This window comes from Lynx rufus, unplaced genomic scaffold (genome assembly GCF_022079265.1).
Source record: "Lynx rufus isolate CCGP_SWC_20201006 ecotype Redwood Valley unplaced genomic scaffold, mLynRuf1.p SCAF_8, whole genome shotgun sequence".
In the NCBI taxonomy this organism is placed as follows: Eukaryota; Metazoa; Chordata; class Mammalia; order Carnivora; family Felidae; genus Lynx; species Lynx rufus.
This window is the reverse complement of record NW_025814896.1, coordinates 104,871,246-104,877,245: the sequence shown is the minus strand read 5'-3', so window position 1 is coordinate 104,877,245 and position 6,000 is coordinate 104,871,246. Positions and strand designations below refer to the sequence as shown.

General features: G+C 42.1%; 1 non-coding gene across 1 annotated transcript; it reads left to right on the top strand.

The window, feature by feature from the left end:
• Positions 1 to 2,457: 2,457 nt before the first annotated feature.
• Positions 2,458 to 2,561, top strand: LOC124504452 (U6 spliceosomal RNA). Its single transcript, XR_006960429.1, has one exon. It is a non-coding gene; the product is annotated as a U6 spliceosomal RNA (small nuclear RNA).
• The last annotated feature ends 3,439 nt before the right edge of the window (positions 2,562 to 6,000 follow it).

The window sequence follows — 6,000 nt, the reverse complement described above, 5'->3', positions numbered from 1 at the left end:
CTCCCTCGCCTCTGCTCCGGGCGCCCTCCCGGTCGCCAGGGAAACCACGGCGGCGGGTGGGCCGGTGACGCAATCACCGCGCGCCCGCCTCTCAGCCCTGGAACCCGCAGGCGAGTGGAGGAAGGAGGTGGAGGTCGTGCCCTGTCGCAGTATCCATCTCTCCGCGCCGCAGGTCTGGGCTCTCAGGTCAGGCCCAGTGCCCAGTAGTTCTCTTTTGCCGGCCAGTTCCACAGGACGTGGGTGGAGGTGGGGGAGAATGCGCCACGGCGTCAGAAACTACATGTCCCACAATACCTCAGTGTTACCACGCCAATGCTGTCGGGGGTGTCGGTGTAACGGCATTTGTTCTCATAACCAGTTTTGCTGAACTAATCTTAAGGTATAATTTAAGCGTCATAAACTCTTAAATTAACAGCAAGGGTAGCTTTCCTATGTGGCCTACACTGTCACATCAAAGGACAGGTTTTATATTCTTCGCCGTTTGGGGCGTTGCTGGTTTCATTTCACTTTAGTGTTGCACGTTATCACGTTGTCCATCCTGAGTTCTGTGAGGATGGTGATTTTGTCTGTCCTACAGCAGGTACGCGAGCGAATATTATGATCTCCATTTTACTCCTCCTCTCAGAGAGATTGTAATAACATTTCCCCAGATGGTTCTGAATCCTTTAAGTCCAGTTCCCAAACTTTGCACTAACTACACCGAGTACAAATGATGATATGAGCTCACTTTGCAAAGGATGAACTTCACTAATATAAATGAATGCTCTTCTGTATGACGAACAAGTTGATTCCACAGGTCCAGCTACTATGCTACTTATTTGTGTGCTTTTTTTCTTCAAATATACCTAGAGAGAAATGACAAGTGCCCACCTCACTGAATTTTCACATTGAACCCACCTTCATGTAACATCACCCATATAAGGATGCAGAACATTACCAGAACCCTAGGTAGTTCTCCCTTCCTAATCCCTGCCCACCTCCACTGCCTATGTCCAAAGTCAACACTATACTGACTTGTAACAAAAACTTGTTTTGCCTCGTTTGAACTGTCCAGTGTAATCATGCATTGTGGACTGGCATCCTGGTGGGCTTTTTTCACTCAACATGTTATTTGTGAGATGCATCTGCATCATCATGTGTAGTTGTAATTTGTTCAGTTCTTTTGCTCTCTGGTATTTTATTGTGTGACACTCCTAATATACTCATTCATTCCACTGTGGCTGGACATGTGGGTAGTTTCCAGTTTAGGGCTATTATAAACAATGCTATTACATACATATATACGTAGTACAAACAAGTATACAGTGCTGGGCCACAGGGCATGCTTTATGTTCAGCTTTAGTAGATACTGCCTATTTTCCCAAAGTTGTACTAATTTACTCCGTACCTATATGAGTTGTTGTTCTTCATATCTTGACAATAATTTGGTATGATCTGCTTTTTTGTAGCTCATGTCTTTAGTTTGAGTTAACTTCTGCATTATGGCTCATGATACTTAAAAATTCACATAAATAGCCCAACGTAGTATCTTCATTAAAAAGATTTGTAACAGTTGGGAATGCAAGCTGGTGCAGCCACTCTGGAAAACAGTATGGAGGTTCCTCAAAAAACTAAAAATGGGACTACCCTACGACCCAGCAATTGCACTACTAGGCATTTATCCATGGGATACAGGTGTGCTGTTTCGCAGGGACACATGCACCCCCGTGTTTATAGCAGGCTATTATACTATCGACAATAGCCAAAGTATGGAAAGAGCCCAAATGTCCATCGAAGGATGAATGGATAAAGAAGTTGTGGTATACACACACACACACACACACACACACACACACACACCCACAATGGAGTATTACTCAGCAATCAAAAAGAATGACATCTCGGGGCGCCTGGTTGGCTCAGTCGGTTGAGCATCCGACTTTGGCTCAGGTCATGATCTCACGGCTGGTGAGTTCGAGCCCCACGTCGGGCTCTATGCTAACAGCTCAGATCCTGGAGCCTGCTTCGGATTCTGTGTCTCCCTCTCTCTTTGCCCCTAACCCACTCGCATTCTCTGTCTCTCTCAAAAATAAATAAACATTAAAAAAAAAAAGAATGAAATCTTGCCATTTGCAACTACGTGGATGGGACTGGCGGGTATCATGCTAAGTGAAATGAGTCAGTCAGAGAAAAAAACCATATGATTCACTCCTATGAGGACTTTAAGAGACAAAACAGATGAACATAAGGGAAGGGAAACAAAAATAATATAAAAACAGGGAGGGGGACAACACAGAAGAGACTCATAAATATGGAGAACAAACAGAGGGTTACAGGAGGGGTTGTGGGAGGGGGGATGGGCTAAATGGGTAAGGGGCACTAAGGAATCTACTCCTGAAATCATTGTTGCACTATATGCTAACTAATTTGGATGTAAATTAAAAAAAATAAAAAATTAAAAAAAAAAGATTTGTAACAGTGCTCACGTGGGCAGCTCGTATACTAAAACTGAAACCGTAAGGAGATTAGTATGGCCTCTGTGCAAGGATGACAGGCAAATTCCTGAAGCGTTCTATATTTAAAAACATTTTTTTTAATGTTTATTTATTTTTGAGAGAGAGAGTGAGAGACTAAGCACAAGCAGGGGAGGGGCAGAGAGAGGGAGGCATAGAATCCGAAGCAGGCTCCAGGATCTGAGCTGTCAGCACAGAGCCAGACGCAGGGCTCAAACCCGAGAACTGTGAGATCATGACCTGAGCCAAAGTTAGACGCTTAACCAACTGAGCCACCCAGGTGCCCCCTGAAGCGTTCTGTGTGAAAACAAACAAACAAACAAACAAACAAACAAACAAACAAAAAAACAGGTTTATAACAACAAATGAGAAAGGAGTGCTATTGTAAGAGGTAAGCAAAATCCATCATTTATGAAATCCTTATTTAAATATGCATGTATAAATTAGAAAAAAATATTGTAGATCAGATCTATAAGGATTTCCATATTTTAAATGGAAAAGTTACAGTCATGAATATGGTATAATTCTATGTTGGTAAAAATAAACAAATAAACCCCCTACATGTGTGTATATGTATGAGCGAAGAGGAAGGATGCAAAAAAGCTGATTACTCTTGTTCATCTCAAGTGGAAAGATGACTGATTTTATCCATTTTGTACTATATTCAAAGTTATAACCATTTATTCCTTTAAGTCCTGGATCAGCATCATCAACATCATCTAGGAGCTTGTTAGAAATGCATATTCTCAAAAAAGAAAAAATGCATGTTCTCGGGCCCCATCACAGACCTACAGAATCAGAACCTATGTTTTAATAATACCTCAGTGTTTCATGTGCACTTTCAAGGTTGAGAAATACTATTTTTTTTTTCAACGTTTATTTATTTTTGGGACAGAGAGAGACAGAGCATGAACGGGGGAGGGGCAGAGAGAGAGGGAGACACAGAATCGGAAACAGGCTCCAGGCTCTGAGCCATCAGCCCAGAGCCTGACGCGGGGCTCGAACTCCCGGACCGCGAGATCGTGACCTGGCTGAAGTCAGACGCTTAACCGACTGCGCCACCCAGGCGCCCCGAGAAATACTATTTCAATAGTATTTAGTGTGCTATAAGGGATGAGAGTATTCAGCTGCCTTCTTTTTCCTTAATTTACATTTCTTTTGATTTGTGATGCTCAGCATAGTCACATTAACAGTCTTTGCTTCTCTCTTGCCATTATGAAAATCAAAGTAAACTAAAACAAGAAAGGTTGGTAGTAAGGTTGCCAAAAGCAAAGCAAAGCATGATGACTATTTCTCCTGAGAACAAGCTATTTTGTAAAACTCATTATGATTTCCTTCCAACTCTTGCTAAAATGAATGTTAACTTTGTATTGCTACCTTACAGGAGACACTGAGAACGTATTCAATGGCTTTTGAGAGGCTCATTATGTACAGTTAGCAGAACTAAGTAGTTAGGGACCTGCTAATGAGAGATTACACCAGAGGACAGAGTAAGTTGCCTATTTCAGGATCTTAAGACAATCCACCTCAAATAAAAGTGTCAAATATTTATGAGCACCTTGGTGCAAAGCACTGGTTAGACCTGTGGTACAAGATGTTTAAGGCACTGGCCTCAAAGAGCTTATGAGCTAGGGTGGTGGACTAGAACCATGAAGCTGTGCCAACTACCAAAGATTGTCATGGAAGTGCCACCTGGCATGCAGAATTCCCTGCCAAGTGAACTGTACACATGGGATTTGAGTTCTCGAGTAAGATTACCAGTGAAATTTACCCACTGGACACTTGAAAGGGTGAAGCTGGAAATAAAAGGATCAGGTAGGATAGAAATACCTTAGAGAGGGTTCTGCTTGGATGTGTCCATTAAGCCTGGGGATTGGCTTGGTGATCAAAGGGAAAGGATAGAGCAGAGGCCCAAGGATTGAAATTTCAGGAACTTGGAAAAGGAAGCAGTAGTAAAAGTTTGGAAACGTGGGTAATTTTATGTTATTAGGGAAGTATGGCAAGAATAATTTCCAGGGAGAAACTGGCATTATCAAATACTCTGGAGGTGAAAATTAAAAATTCATAAATGGCCATTCAATAACAATGGCTCTGGAGCATGCAGAGGGCAGACTCCAGGAGTTTTTTTTTAACGTTTATTTATTTTTGAGAGAGAGAGAGACAGAGCATGAACGGGGGAGGGGCAGAGAGAGAGGGAGACACAGAATCGGAAGCAGGCTCCAGGCTCTGAGCCATCAGCCCAGAGCCCGACGCGGGGCTCAAACTCATGGACCACGAGATCGTGACCTGAGTTGAAGTCGGACGCTTAACCGACTGAACCACCCAGGCGCCTCAAGACTCCAGGAGTTTAATGGGCAAAGCATTTAGGAAGTGATAGTGGGCCATTTTTTCTAATTAGCAAATGATGGGGCCAACCAAAGATTTTTTTTCCAAAGTCAAGATCTGTGCAGGTTTGTAAAAAGAATTTGGAAAGCAGGGAGAGACTGCAGATGCTAGAAATACACTGTGTCCTAGAGAACAAGGAAGGGGGCTGAGAGATGCAGAATTCAACAGAGGCCAAAGAGGAGTCAGCCTTGGAAGGGATGTGTGCATCTTCTCTTGTGAGAAAGGAAAAGCCAATGAGATAAAGCCTCCAAACCAGTGGTTTTGAACCACTGCTGGGCATCACAATCACTTGGCGAGCTTTAAAAATCCTAACGCTCAGGCATACCCCAAACTACATAAATGGAAATCTGTGGTATGCTGATATTTTTAAGGCTCTCTAGATGATTATATTGTACAGCCCTTTTGAAAACCACTACCCTTCAACAGAGCTATTGAGAGGAAGAACAATGAGGGAATTCTAGCCTAATGGCCTCTATCTTCTATGTGGTTGAGAAGCAAACTGCAGGCCAGATGGGATAAGCTCTAAGAACCAACATTTTAGTCTTTGTGTTCACAGAAGGAAAATAAGAGTTGGAAGTAATAAAGCATGATGGCTCCAGTAAAATGGAACAAAAAAATAAAAAATAAAAGCTTTGTGTGGAAACTTGTTTGAATTTTCTTATGTTAATGTGCTGAGACACAAAATTAATCTTTGTAAGAATGAGCAAGGACAGTGTTATAGAAAACACCTCTTGCAAATTAAAAATAGACAAGGCCTTAGTCACTCTTGATTTTTAGATAACAGTTGGAATTTATCACTAAGCTCTAGTCAAGAGGGGTTTTCCTTTAATGTATATAACATAGTAACACATAAATGAAGTGTTTACCAATAAAAATTGGAGTATGTTGTCACTCTCATAAGTGCAAAAGTCTTACCTACATCATCCTTAACTCGGTTATGTTTACACAGTCCCTTGCTTTACTGCACAAAGTTGGGCAAAAGGACTCCTAATGGTCCCTGGGCCAACTCTCCTTTGCAGTTGTACCAAGGAATTGCCATATATTCCTTAAAAAAGATTATCTGCTCAAAACACTAACAGATGAGTTTTGAGAATCCCGATCTTTTGATGCAGTGAACTGCTTG